Source organism: Oncorhynchus gorbuscha, unplaced genomic scaffold (assembly GCF_021184085.1).
Source record: "Oncorhynchus gorbuscha isolate QuinsamMale2020 ecotype Even-year unplaced genomic scaffold, OgorEven_v1.0 Un_scaffold_1018, whole genome shotgun sequence".
In the NCBI taxonomy this organism is placed as follows: Eukaryota; Metazoa; Chordata; class Actinopteri; order Salmoniformes; family Salmonidae; genus Oncorhynchus; species Oncorhynchus gorbuscha.
Window position 1 is genome coordinate 60,061 of NW_025745931.1, and position 14,940 is coordinate 75,000.

The following is a 14,940-nucleotide window of genomic DNA, read 5'->3' on the forward strand; positions in this document are numbered from 1 at the left end:
TGTTTCGTTGAGGGCATCATTAGGCTGAGATGAACTGAGCCTTTCTGACCACAGACCAGATGTTCCAAGCGCTGCAAGAGACCAGAAGTACCACCTGGGTGCACTAAATTAGAAGGGTGGTGTGAAGCCCTCCTACCTTTCCTTGAATAACAAGGTAAGATAATCAAGTGGCCGAGTGGTGTGAAGCCCTCCTCCCTTTCCTTGAATAACAAGGTAAGATAATCAAGTGACAGAGTGGTGTGAAGCCCTCCTCCCTTTCCTTGGATAACAAGGTAAGATAATCAAGTGACAGAGTGGTGTGAAGCCCTCCTACCTTTCCTTGAATAACAAGGTAAGATAATCAAGTGACAGAGTGGTGTGACGTCCTCCTACCTTTCCTTGAATAACAAGGTAAGATAATCAAGTGGCCGAGTGGTGTGAAGCCCTCCTACCTTTCCTTCAAATCAAATCAAATCAAATCAAATTTTATTTGTCACATACACATGGTTAGCAGATGTTAATGCGAGTGTAGCGAAATGCTTGTGCTTCTAGTTCCGACAATGCAGTGATAACCAACAAGTAATCTAACTAACAATTCCAAAACTACTGTCTTATACACAGTGTAAGGGGATAAGGAACATGTACATAAGGATATATGAATGAGTGATGGTACAGAGCAGCATACAGTAGATGGTATCGAGTACAGTATATACATATGAGATGAGTATGTAGACAAAGTAAACAAAGTGGCATAGTTAAAGTGGCTAGTGATACATGTGTTACATAAGGATGCAGTCGATGTTGTAGAGTACAGTATATACATATGTATATGAGATGAATAATGTAGGGTAAGTAACATTATATAAGGTAGCATTGTTTAAAGTGGCTAGTGATATATTTACATCATTTCCCATCAATTCCCATTATTAAAATGGCTGGAGTTGGGTCAGTGTCAATGACAGTGTGTTGGCAGCAGCCACTCAATGTTAGTGGTGGCTGTTTAACAGTCTGATGGCCTTGAGATAGAAGCTGTTTTTCAGTCTCTCGGTCCCAGCTTTGATGCACCTGTACTGACCTCGCCTTCTGGATGATAGCGGGGTGAACAGGCAGTGGTTCGGGTGGTTGATGTCCTTGATGATCTTTATGGCCTTCCTGTAACAACGGGTGGTGTAGGTGTCCTGGAGGGCAGGTAGTTTGCCCCGGTGATGCGTTGTGCAGTCCTCACTACCCTCTGGAGAGCCTTACGGTTGAGGGCGGAGCAGTTGCCGTACCAGGCGGTGATACAGCCCGCCAGGATGCTCTCGATTGTGCATCTGTAGAAGTTTGTGAGTGCTTTTGGTGACAAGCCGAATTTCTTCAGCCTCCTGAGGTTGAATAGGCGCTGCTGCGCCTTCTTCACGACGCTGTCAGTGTGAGTGGACCAATTCAGTTTGTCTGTGATGTGTATGCCGAGGAACTTAAAACTAGCTACCCTCTCCACTACTGTTCCATCGATGTGGATAGGGGGTGTTCCCTCTGCTGTTTCCTGAAGTCCACAATCATCTCCTTAGTTTTGTTGACGTTGAGTGTGAGGTTATTTTCCTGACACCACACTCCAAGGGCCCTCACCTCCTCCCTGTAGGCCGTCTCCTCGTTGTTGGTAATCAAGCCTACCACTGTTGTGTCGTCCGCAAACTTGATGATTGAGTTGGAGGCGTGCGTGGCCACGCAGTCGTGGGTGAACAGGGAGTACAGGAGAGGGCTCAGAACGCACCCTTGTGGGGCCCCCGTGTTGAGGATCAGCGGGGAGGAGATGTTGTTGCCTACCCTCACCACCTGGGGCGGCCCGTCAGGAAGTCCAGTACCCAGTTGCACAGGGCGGGGTCGAGACCCAGGGTCTCGAGCTTGATGACGAGCTTGGAGGGTACTATGGTGTTGAATGCCGAGCTGTAGTCGATGAACAGCATTCTCACATAGGTATTCCTCTTGTCCAGGTGGGTTAGGGCAGTGTGCAGTGTGGTTGAGATTGCATCGTCTGTGGACCTATTTGGGCGGTAAGCAAATTGGAGTGGGTCTAGGGTGTCAGGTAGGGTGGAGGTGATATGGTCCTTGACTAGTCTCTCAAAGCACTTCATGATGACAGAAGTGAGTGCTACGGGGCGGTAGTCGTTTAGCTCAGTTACCTTAGCTTTCTTGGGAACAGGAACAATGGTGGCCCTCTTGAAGCATGTGGGAACAGCAGACTGGTATAGGGATTGATTGAATATGTCCGTAAACACACCGGCCAGCTGGTCTGCGCATGCTCTGAGGGCGCGGCTGGGGATGCCGTCTGGGCCTGCAGCCTTGCGAGGGTTAACACGTTTAAATGTCTTACTCACCTGGCTGCAGTGAAGGAGAGACCGCATGTTTCCGTTGCAGGCCGTGTCAGTGGCACTGTATTGTCCTCAAAGCGGGCAAAAAGTTATTTAGTCTGCCTGGGAGCAAGACATCCTGGTCCGTGACTGGGCTGGATTTCATCTTGTAGTCCGTGATTGACTGTAGACCCTGCCACATGCCTCTTGTGTCTGAGCCATTGAATTGAGATTCCACTTTGTCTCTGTACTGACGCTTAGCTTGTTTGATAGCCTTACGGAGGGAATAGCTGCACTGTTTATATTCAGTCATGTTGCCAGACACCTTGCCCTGATTAAAAGCAGTGGTTCGCGCTTTCAGTTTCACGCGAATGCTGCCATCAATCCACGGTTTCTGGTTAGGGAATGTTTTTATCGTTGCTATGGGAACGACATCTTCGACGCACGTTCTAATGAACTCGCACACCGAATCAGCGTATTCGTCAATATTCCCATCTGACGCAATACAAAACATGTCCCAGTCCACGTGATGGAAGCAGTCTTGGAGTGTAGAGTCAGCTTGGTCTGACCAGCGTTGGACAGACCTCAGCGTGGGGGCCTCTTGTTTTAATTTCCTTGAATAACAAGGTAAGATAATCAAGTGACAGAGTGGTGTGAAGCCCTCCTACCTTTCCTTGAATAACTTGGCAGACCGTCTTGGTGACAACACCACAGCTTGACAGTTTGTAGCTGCTGCTGAGAAAAGAGCAGAGACTGAAAATCATTAACACTAAATGCCGAGCAGAGGTGAAAGACACACCTCCCAGCAGGACTGACTGCTGATTGGCTGGCAGAAGTGAAAGACACACCTCCCAGCAGCACTGACTGCTGATTGGCTGGCAGAGGTGAAAGACACACCTCCCAGCAGCACTGACTGCTGATTGGCTGGCAGAAGTGAAAGACACACCTCCCAGCAGCACTGACTGCTGATTGGCTGGCAGAGGTGAAAGACACACCTCCCAGCAGCACTGACTGCTGATTGGCTGGCAGAGGTGAAAGACACACCTCCCAGCACTGACTCGGAGGTAGCCTGCTAGTAACAGAGACTATAGTTCTGGGTAGGGTGCTGGGCGGAGGCTGGCTAGTGGTGACTATTTACAGGTCTGCTGGCCTTGAGACAGACTGTTTTTCAGTCTCTCTGTCCAAGCTTTGATGCACCTGTACTGTCTCCTCCTTCTAGATAGGGCTATTTCTATTGTTATTAGCTTAGCATGCTAATAGGTATATTCTCATTGTTATTAGCTTAGCGTGCTAATAGGTATGTTTTAATTGTTATTATCTTAGCGTGCTAATAGGTATAATTCCATTGTTATTAGCTTAGTGTGCTAATAGGTATAATTCCATTGTTATTAGTTTAGCGTGCAAAGAGGTACATTTTCATTGTTATTAGCTTAGCGTGCTAATAGGTACATTTCCATTGTTATTAGCTTAGCGTGCAAAGAGGTACATTTTCATTGTTATTAGCTTAGCGTGCTAATAGGTACATTTCCATTGTTATTAGCTTAGCGTGCTAATAGGTACATTTCCATTGTTATTAGCTTAGCGTGCTAATAGGTATATTTTAATTGTTATTAGCTTAGTGTGCTAATAGGTACATTTCCATTGTTATTAGCTTAGCGTGCTAATAGGTATATTTTAATTGTTATTAGGTTAGCATGCTAATAGGTATATTTTCATTATTATTAGCTTAGCGTGCTAATAGGTATATTTTCATTATTATTAGCTTAGCGTGCTAATAGGTATATTTTAATTGTTATTAGCTTAGCGTGCTAATAGGTAAAATTCCATTGTTATTAGCTTAGCATACAAATAGGTACATTTTCATTGTTAGACAGAACGATGATTCTTCCCTGCCATGGATCAACTCTTTAACCCAGCATTGGTTACAATGGACTCAGTGACTCACTACTGTAATGGTCCAGGTTACAAAGTGACTCAGTGACTCACTACTGTAATGGTCCAGGTTACAATGGTGACTCAGTGACTCACTACTGTAATGGTCCAGGTTACAATGTGACTCACTACTGTAATGGTCCAGGTTACAAAGTGACTCAGTGACTCACTACTGTAATGGTCCAGGTTACAATGGTGACTCAGTGACTCACTACTGTAATGGTCCAGGTTACAATGGTGACTCAGTGACTCACTACTGTAATGGTCCAGGTTACAATGTGACTCACTACTGTAATGGTCCAGGTTACAAAGTGACTCAGTGACTCACTACTGTAATGGTCCAGGTTACAAAGTGACTCAGTGACTCACTACTGTAATGGTCCAGGTTACAAAGTGACTCAGTGACTCACTCCCATATCATAAGAAAAGGTCAACCATTGAAGAACAAACACGATTGTAAATAAACAACAAAATGTCTTTATTCTTTTGGAATTTCTGTGTTTACTGTTGTTTTTTTGTTGTTTATTTCACTTTTGTTAATTATCTACTTCACTTGCTTTAACATATGTTAACATGAATCGAGAGGAGGAAGGGGTGCAGAGAGAGAGAGAGAAGGATCATGGTTATAACTATCAGGTTGTATCTGGTTTTTAGAGAGACAGAGAGAGAGAAGGATCATGGTTATAACTATCAGGTTCTATCTGGTTTTTAGAGAGGCAGAGAGAGAGAGAGAAGGATCATGGTTATAACTATCAGGTTGTATCTCTGGTTTTTAGAGAGGCAGAGAGAGAGAAGGATCATGGTTATAACTATCAGGTTCTATCTGGTTTTTAGAGAGACAGAGAGAGAGAGAAGGATCATGGTTATAACTATCAGGTTCTATCTCTGGTTTTTAGAGAGGCAGAGAGAGAGAGAGAAGGATCATGGTTATAACTATCAGGTTGTATCTCTGGTTTTTAGAGAGGCAGAGAGAGAGAGAAGGATCATGGTTATAACTATCAGGTTCTATCTCTGGTTTTTAGAGAGTGGGAACAAGGTCAGAGACACAGAGGGAGATCATTTTACCTCCTCTCCTCCTCCCCATACCCACCTTCACATCTGCCCCTTCCTCCCCGAAGACATCTGATCACTCTATTACTAATATCCTGCATCCCTCTCTCCCTCTCTCTCTCTCTCTCTCTCTCTCTCTCTCTCTCTCCCTCTCTGTCTCAATCTCTCTCCCTCTCTCTCTCTCTCTCTCTCTCTCTCTCTCTCTCTCTCTCTCTCTCTCTCTCTCTCTCTCTCTCTCTCTCTCTCTCCCTCTCTCTCTCTCTGTCTCTGTCTCTCTCTCTCTCAATTCAATTCAATTCAATTCAAGGGCTTTATTGGCATGGGAAACATGTGTTAACATTGCCAAAGCAAGTGAGGTAGACAACATACAAAGTGAATATATAAAGTGAAAAACAACAAAAATTAACAGTAAACATTACACATACAGAAGTTTAAAAACAGTAAAGACATTACAAATGTCATATTATATATATATATACAATGTACAAATAGTTAAAGGACACAAGATAAAATGAATAAGCATAAATATGGGTTGTATTTACAATGGTGTTTGTTCTTCACTGGTTGCCCTTTTCTCGTGGCAACAGGTCACAAATCTTGCTGCTGTGATGGCACACTGTGGAATTTCACCCAGTAGATATGGGAGTTTTTCAAAATTGGATTTGTTTTCGAATTCTTTGTGGACCTGTGTAATCTGGGGGAAATATGTCTCTCTAATATGGTCATACATTGGGCAGGAGGTTAGGAAGTGCAGCTCAGTTTCCACCTCATTTTGTGGGCAGTGAGCACATAGCCTGTTCTCTTGAGAGCCATGTCTGCCTACGGCGGCCTTTCTCTCTCTCTCTGTCTCTCTCTCTCTCTCTCTCTCTCTCTCTCTCTCTCTCTCTCTCTCTCTCTCTCTCTCTCTCTCTCTCTCTCTCGGTCTCTCTCTCTCTCTCTCTCTCTCTCTCTCTCTCTCTCTCTCTCTCTCTCTCTCTCTCTCTCTCTCTCTCTCTCTCTCTCTCTCTCTCTCTCTCTCTCTCTCTCACTCTCTCTCTCTTCTGTCTCTCTCTCTCTCTTCTGTCTCTCTCTCTCTCTCTCTGTCTCTCTCTCTCTCTCTCTCCTCGGTCTCTCTCTCTCTCTCTCTGTCTCTCTCACTCTGTCTCTCTCTCTCTCTCTCTCTCTCAATTCAATTCAAGGGGCTTTATTGGCATGGGAAACATGTTTTTCATTGCCAAAGCTATCTCTCTCTCTCCTCTCTTTCTCTATTGTCTCTATCCCTCCCCATCTCTTTCACAAATAGTTGTTTCCATGGCTTTCTTTCATTTATGAAAGCAAATCTATTTTCTGTTTTTCCCGTCAACATTGTTACCTTGACAACCCATCCATCTCCGTCTCAGTGTCTGTGTGGTCTCCTTCATCCTCCAGACTGAGGACAGTCTTGGTTGTCTGTGTGGTCTCCTTCATCCTCCAGACTGAGGACAGTCTTGGTTGTCTGTGTGGTCTCCTTCATCCTCCAGACTGAGGACAGTCTTGGTTGTCTGTGTGGTCTCCTTCATCCTCCAGACTGAGAACAGTCTTGGTTGTCTGTGTTGTCTCCTGAGGACAGTCTTGGTTGTCTGTGTGGTCTCCTTCATCCTCTTGGTTGTCTGTGTGGTCTCCTTCATCCTCCAGACTGAGAACAGTCTTGGTTGTCTGTGTTGTCTCCTGAGGACAGTCTTGTTTGTCTGTGTGGTCTCCTTCATCCTCCTGACTGAGGACAGTCTTGGTTGTCTGTGTTGTCTCCTTCCTCCTCCAGACTGAGGACAGTCTTGGTTGTCTGTGTGGTCTCCTGAGGACAGTCTTGGTTGTCTGTGTGGTCTCCTGAGGACAGTCTTGGTTGTCTGTGTGGTCTCCTGAGGACAGTCTTGGTTGTCTGTGTGGTCTCCTGAGGACAGTCTTGGTTGTCTGTGTGGTCTCCTGAGGACAGTCTTGGTTGTCTGTGTGGTCTCCTGAGGACAGTCTTGGTTGTCTGTGTGGTCTCCTGAGGACCGTCTTGGTTGTCTGTGTGGTCTCCTGAGGACAGTCTTGGTTGTCTGTGTGGTCTCCTGAGGACAGTCTTGGTTGTCTGTGTGGTCTCCTGAGGACAGTCTTGGTTGTCTGTGTGGTCTCCTGAGGACAGTCTTGGTTGTCTGTGTGGTCTCCTGAGGACAGTCTTGGTTGTCTGTGTGGTCTCCTGAGGACAGTCTTGGTTGTCTGTGTGGTCTCCTGAGGACAGTCTTGGTTGTCTGTGTGGTCTCCTTCGTTCTCCAGACTGAGGACAGTCTTGGTTGTCTGTGTAGTCTCCTGAGGACAGTCTTGGTTGTCTGTGTTGTCTCCTTCATCCTCCTGACTGAGGACAGTCTTGGTTGTCTGTGTAGCTCGGTCTCCTTCATCCTCCTGACTGAGGACAGTCTTGGTTGTCTGTGTGGTCTCCTGAGGACAGTCTTGGTTGTCTGTGTGGTCTCCTGAGGACAGTCTTGGTTGTCTGTGTGGTCTCCTGAGGACAGTCTTGGTTGTCTGTGTGGTCTCCTGAGGACAGTCTTGGTTGTCTGTGTGGTCTCCTGAGGACAGTCTTGGTTGTCTGTGTGGTCTCCTGAGGACAGTCTTGGTTGTCTGTGTGGTCTCCTGAGGACAGTCTTGGTTGTCTGTGTGGTCTCCTGAGGACAGTCTTGGTTGTCTGTGTGGTCTCCTGAGGACAGTCTTGGTTGTCTGTGTGGTCTCCTTCGTTCTCCAGACTGAGGACAGTCTTGGTTGTCTGTGTGGTCTCCTGAGGACAGTCTTGGTTGTCTGTGTTGTCTCCTTCATCCTCCTGACTGAGGACAGTCTTGGTTGTCTGTGTAGCTCGGTCTCCTTCATCCTCCTGACTGAGGACAGTCTTGGTTGTCTGTGTGGTCTCCTGAGGACAGTCTTGGTTGTCTGTGTTGTCTCCTGAGGACAGTCTTGGTTGTCTGTGTTGTCTCCTGAGGACAGTCTTGGTTGTCTGTGCCCATCACTGATCTATCTCTCTATCTTTCTCTTCATTCAATTCAAAGGGCTTTAGGGGAAAGGAGGAGACCTAGTCAAACCAAACCAATGTGGTTACCACATCACCGATGCACTTGCTAATAAACTCATTCACCGAGTCAGCGTATACATCAATGTTATTATCTGAGGCTATCCGGAACATATCGAAGAGTGGAATCTGATTGGTCAGACCAGTGTTGTATAGACCTGAACACGGGTGTTTCCTGTTTTAGTTTCTGTCTATAGGCTGGGAGCAACAAAATGGAGTCATGGTCAGATTTACTGAAGGCAGGGAGGGCTTTGTATGCATCGCGGAAGTTAGAGTAGCAATGATCCAGAATGTTACCAGCTTGTGTCGCGCATTCGATATGCCGATAGAATTTAGGATGCCCTGTTATCAGATTGGCTTTGTTAAAATCCCCAGCTACAATAAACGCAGCCTCGGGATGTGTGGTTTCCGGTTTACTGTCTTTACTTTACTGACTTTACAGAGATGATGTGTGGTTTCCAGTTTACTGTCTTTACTTTACTGACTTTACAGAGATGATGTGTGGTTTCCAGTTTACTGTCTTTACTTTACTGACTTTACAGAGATGATGTGTGGTTTCCGGTTTACTGTCTTTACTTTACTGACTTTACAGAGATGATGTGTGGTTTCCGGTTTACTGTCTTTACTTTACTGACTTTACAGAGATGATGTGTGGTTTCCGGTTTACTGTCTTTACTTTACTGACTTTACAGAGATGATGTGTGGTTTCCGGTTTACTGTCTTTACTTTACTGACTTTACAGAGATGATGTGTGGTTTCCGGTTTACTGTCTTTACTTTACTGACTTTACAGAGATGATGTGTGGTTTCCGGTTTACTGTCTTTACTTTACTGACTTTACAGAGATGATGTGTGGTTTCCGGTTTACTGTCTTTACTTTACTGACTTTACAGAGATGATGTGTGGTTTCCGGTTTACTGTCTTTACTTTACTGACTTTACAGAGATGATGTGTGGTTTCCGGTTTACTGTCTTTACTTTACTGACTTTACAGAGATGATGTGTGGTTTCCGGTTTACTGTCTTTACTTTACTGACTTTACAGAGATGATGTGTGGTTTCCAGTTTACTGTCTTTACTTTACTGACTTTACAGAGATGATGTGTGGTTTCCAGTTTACTGTCTTTACTTTACTGACTTTACAGAGATGATGTGTGGTTTCCAGTTTACTGTCTTTACTTTACTGACTTTACAGAGATGATGTGTGGTTTCCAGTTTACTGTCTTTACTTTACTGACTTTACAGAGATGATGTGTGGTTTCCAGTTTACTGTCTTTACTTTACTGACTTTACAGAGATGATGTGTGGTTTCCGGTTTACTGTCTTTACTTTACTGACTTTACAGAGATGATGTGTGGTTTCCGGTTTACTGTCTTTACTTTACTGACTTTACAGAGATGATGTGTGGTTTCCGGTTTACTGTCTTTACTTTACTGACTTTACAGAGATGATGTGTGGTTTCCGGTTTACTGTCTTTACTTTACTGACTTTACATAGATGATGTGTGGTTTCCGGTTTACTGTCTTTACTTTACTGTCTTTACAGAGATGATGTGTGGTTTCCGGTTTACTGACTTTACAGAGATGATGTGTGGTTTCCGGTTTACTGTCTTTACTTTACTGTCTTTACAGAGATGATGTGTGGTTTCCGGTTTACTGTCTTTACTTTACTGTCTTTACAGAGATGATGTGTCATGTTTTGTCATTTATTATCTTGTCTTGTCCCTGTGCTTCCCATTCTATTCGTTTCCCTCTGCTGGTCTTATTAGGTTCTTTCCCTCTTTCTATCCCTCTCTCTCCCCCTCCCTCTCTCACTCTCTCGCTCTCTCTTCTCTCGATCGTTCCGTTCCTGCTCCCAGCTGTTCCTATTCCCCTAATCAATCATTTAGTCTTCCCACACCTGTTCCCGATCCTTTCCCCTGATTAGAGTCCCTATTTCTTCCTTTGTGTTCCGTTCCTGTCCTGTCGGTTCCTTGTCTAGAATTCACCGTGCTGTGTTTGTGTATCGCCCTGTCGTGTCGTGTTTTCCTCAGATGCTGCGTGGTGAGCAGGTGTCTGAGTCTGTCTGGTTCAAGTGCCTTCCCGAGGCAACCTGCTGTTCACCTGCTGTTCAAGATCGAGTCTCCAGTTTGTCCTCGTCATTTCGAGTGAAAGTTGTGTTTTTTGTTTGTATTTACTTTACTGGATTAAAGACTCTGTTTTCGCCAAGTCGCTTTTGGGTCCTCTTTCACCTGCATGACAGAAGGAACCGACCAAGGAATGGACCCAGCGACTTCAGACGCTCGTTACACTGCCGTGGAGAACCTGGCCGCTCAGGTTTCCGACCTCTCTGGACAGTTCCAGAGTCTACGTCTCGTGCCACCTGTTACTTCCTGGCCTGCCGAGCCTCCAGAACCTAGGGTTAATAACCCACCTTGCTACTCCGGGCAGCCCACTGAGTGCCGCTCCTTTCTCACGCAGTGTGAGATTGTGTTCTCTCTCCAACCCAACACATACTCTAGAGAGAGAGCTCGGGTTGCTTACGTCATTTCACTCCTTACTGGCCGGGCTCGAGAATGGGGCACAGCTATCTGGGAGGCAAGGGCTGATTGCTCTAACAAGTTCCAGAACTTTAAAGAGGAGATGATTCGGGTTTTTGACCGTTCAGTTTTTGGTAGGGAGGCTTCTAGGGCCCTGGCTTCCTTATGCCAAGGTGAACGGTCCATAACGGATTATTCTATTGAGTTTCGCACTCTTGCTGCCTCTAGTGAGTGGAACGAGCCGGCGCTGCTCGCTCGTTTTCTGGAGGGACTCCACGCAGTGGTTAAGGATGAGATTCTCTCCCGGGAGGTTCCTTCAGATGTGGACTCTTTGATTGCTCTCGCCATCCGCATAGAACGACGGGTAGATCTTCGTCACCGGGCTCGTGGAAGAGAGCTCGCATCAGCGGTGTTTCCCTGCTCCGCATCGCAACCATCTCCCTCCTCTGGCTCAGAGTCTGAGCCCATGCAGCTGGGAGGGATTCGCATCTCGACTAAGGAGAGGGAACGGAGGATCACCAACCGCCTGTGCCTCTATTGCGGAGTTGCTGGACATTTTGTTAATTCATGTCCAGTAAAAGCCAGAGCTCATCTGTAAGCGGAGGGCTACAGGTGAGCGCAACTACTCAAGTCTCTCCATCAAAATCCTGTACTACTTTGTCGGTCCATCTACGCTGGACCGGTTCGGGTGCTACATGTAGTGCCTTGATAGACTCTGGGGCTGAGGGTTGTTTCATGGACGAAGCATGGGTTCGGAAACATGACATGATGTGTGGTTTCCAGTTTACTGTCTTTACTTTACTGACTTTACAGAGATGATGTGTGGTTTCCGGTTTACTGTCTTTACTTTACTGACTTTACAGAGATGATGTGTGGTTTCCGGTTTACTGTCTTTACTTTACTGACTTTACAGAGATGATGTGTGGTTTCCAGTTTACTGTCTTTACAGAGATGATGTGTGGTTTCCAGTTTACTGTCTTTACTTTACTGACTTTACAGAGATGATGTGTGGTTTACAGTTTACTGTCTTTACAGAGATGATGTGTGGTTTCCAGTTTACATAGAGTCCAGGGAAGTTGTTTTATACACGGCTGTAATGGAAGAGGAATCTGCCTTGGGTAGGATATACACGGCTGTAATGGAAGAGGAATCTGCCTTGGGTAGGATATACACGGCTGTAATGGAAGAGGAATCTGCCTTGGGTAGGATATACACGGCTGTAATGGAAGAGGAATCTGCCTTGGGTAGGATATACACGGCTGTAATGGAAGAGGAATCTGCCTTGGGTAGGATATACACGGCTGTAATGGAAGAGGAATCTGCCTTGGGTAGGATATACACGGCTGTAATGGAAGAGGAATCTGCCTTGGGTAGGATATACACGGCTGTAATGGAAGAGGAATCTGCCTTGGGTAGGATACACACGGCTGTAATGGAAGAGGAATCTGCCTTGGGTAGGATACACACGGCTGTAATGGAAGAGGAATCTGCCTTGGGTAGGATACACACGGCTGTAATGGAAGAGGAATCTGCCTTGGGTAGGATACACACGGCTGTAATGGAAGAGAATTCTCTCGGAAGATAATGAGGTCGACATTTGATTGTAAGGAATTCTCGGTCAGGTGAACAAAAGTACTTGAGTTCCTGTGTGTTGTTGTGATTACACCATGAGTCATTAATCATAAGGCATTAACCCCCCCCGCCCTTCTTCTTATCAGAGAGATGTTTGTTTCTGTCGGTGCGATACGTGAAGAAACCGATGGCTGTACCGACTCCGACAACGTATCCCAAGTCAGCCATATTTCCGTCAAACAGAGAATGTTACAATCTCTGATGTCATTCTGGAAGGAGACTCGTGCCCTAATTTCATCCACCTTGATATCTAGAGATTAGACATTGGTGAGTAATATGCTCAGGAGCGTGTGGATGGTGTGCTCGCCATCTGCCTCTCCTGTGGCGACCGCGTTGTTTTGGGTCGGCCTCTGGGATGATGATGCCCAGGGTGGAGGTCCGGACAAAGGATCCGCTAAGGGAAAGGCGTATTCCTGGTCGTAATGATGGGGAGGAGACCATCTCTGTCGGAGACCATCTCTGTCGGCTCCATTTCACTTGCCAAAGCAAGTATTCCTGGTCGTAATGATGGTGAGGCGACCATCTCTTTCGGAGACCATCTCTATCGGCTCCATTTCACTTGCCAAAGCAAGTATTAATGGTCGTAATGATGGTGAGGCGACCATCTCTTTCGGAGACCATCTCTATCGGCTCCATTTCACTTGCCAAAGCAAGTATTCCTGGTCGTTTTTATATCCAATAGTTCCTCTACTTATTTTCCACCATAATTTGCAAATAAATTAATTAAAATCCTACAATGTGATTTTCAGGATTTATTTTTTCATTTTGTCTGTCATAGTTGAAGTGTACCTATGATGAAAATTACAGGCCTCTCTCATCTTTTTAAGTGGGAGAACTTGCACAATTGGTGGCTGACTAAACACTTTTTTACACCCACTGTATGTATATTGAAGAGCATGGGGCTGAAGTGGCATCCCTGTCTCACCCCACAGTCCTGAGAAAATACATCCAGGTGTTTTTTTGCCCATTTTAACTGCACACTGTTTGTGTGTGTGTGTCATGTGTTTTTTACCCCCAACACCGCTTTCCATCATTTTGTATAGCAGACCGTCATGCCAAATTGAGTCTCTCTCTCTCTCTTTGTCTCTTACTCTCCCTCTCTCCCGCTGCGCGCAGGGGAGCGGCTGACGGAACAGACGCCGTAGTGTAGCAGGCGGCAGGCAGTCAGTTGGTCAGTAACGGAGAGCGGCACAGATAATATCGGTTTGTCTCACGCGTGCCCGCTGTTAAACACTTTACATAATTCTCTTTTCTCTGCTCTAATCTGGAGAGAGGGAGAGAAAGAGAGGAGAGGACAGAGAACGAGAGAGAGAGAGAAAGAGGGCAAAACTGAGGAATGGTGAATGAGAGGAATTGACTGAGGAGTAGAGACGTTTATTTCGGCTGGTTACCTCTGTTCTAGTGACGAGAGAGAGAGTCGACAGCCCGATATACAGGCGGATTTACGTTCCTCCATCACGGCTCCAGACCAGTGGCTCACCTTCGCTCAACCTGCCCGCCCAGCAGCGCCCTCATCCCGGCTAGAGGTAAAACACAGACTCCGTGCTCTGGCTGAGTTTTTTTGTTGTTGCGTGAAAGCACCGCGGATGGAACAGCGTTTTTTAAAACCGGAGTGAATTTATTTGCTGAAGTCGAGGAAGGCTCTCTTTCTTTCTCACTCTCTCTCTCTCTCCCTTCTCCTCCTCTATCCCTCATTATTTTCTTTACAAGGAGCTGCGTGTGTTGGAATGTCAATTTACACATTTTGATCACATCGATCGATTGATGTTTGGTGTTTTCTATCCGTTCTCCGATGTCATTAATATCACCCAGCATGATTAAAATGACATGTTGTTGTAGGTATTTTAGTATTCATTGTAAACAGAAAACAGTCATTTAACTGGTCTGAGATGTGATTATTATAGTGACCGTTCAATGGAAACATAATTAACTTTGACAGATAAATAGATAGAGATCAGACATTTGTCAAGTAGTGTATGGGTAGTTAGTAGTTTAATAACTAGTTGTGATTATGTTAGGCTATGGGTAGTTAGTTGTTTAATAACTAGTTGTGACAATATTAGGCTATGGGTAGTTAGTTGTTTAATAACTAGTTGTGATTATGTTAGGCTATGGGTAGTTATAATAATAATAATAATATAATAATATATGCCATTTAGCAGACGCTTTTATCCGAAGCGACTTACAGTCATGTGTGCATACATTCTACGTATGGGTGGTCCCGGGAATCGAACCAACTACCCTGGCATTACAAGCGCCATGCTCTACCAACTGAGCTACAGAAGGACCTCAGTTAGTAGTTTAATAACTAGTTGTGATTATATTAGGCTATGGGTAGTTAGTAGTTTAATAACTAGTTGTGATTATATTAGGCTATGGGTAGTTAGTTAGTTGTTTAATAACTAGTTGTGATTATATTAGGCTATGGGTAGTTAGTAGTTTAATAACCA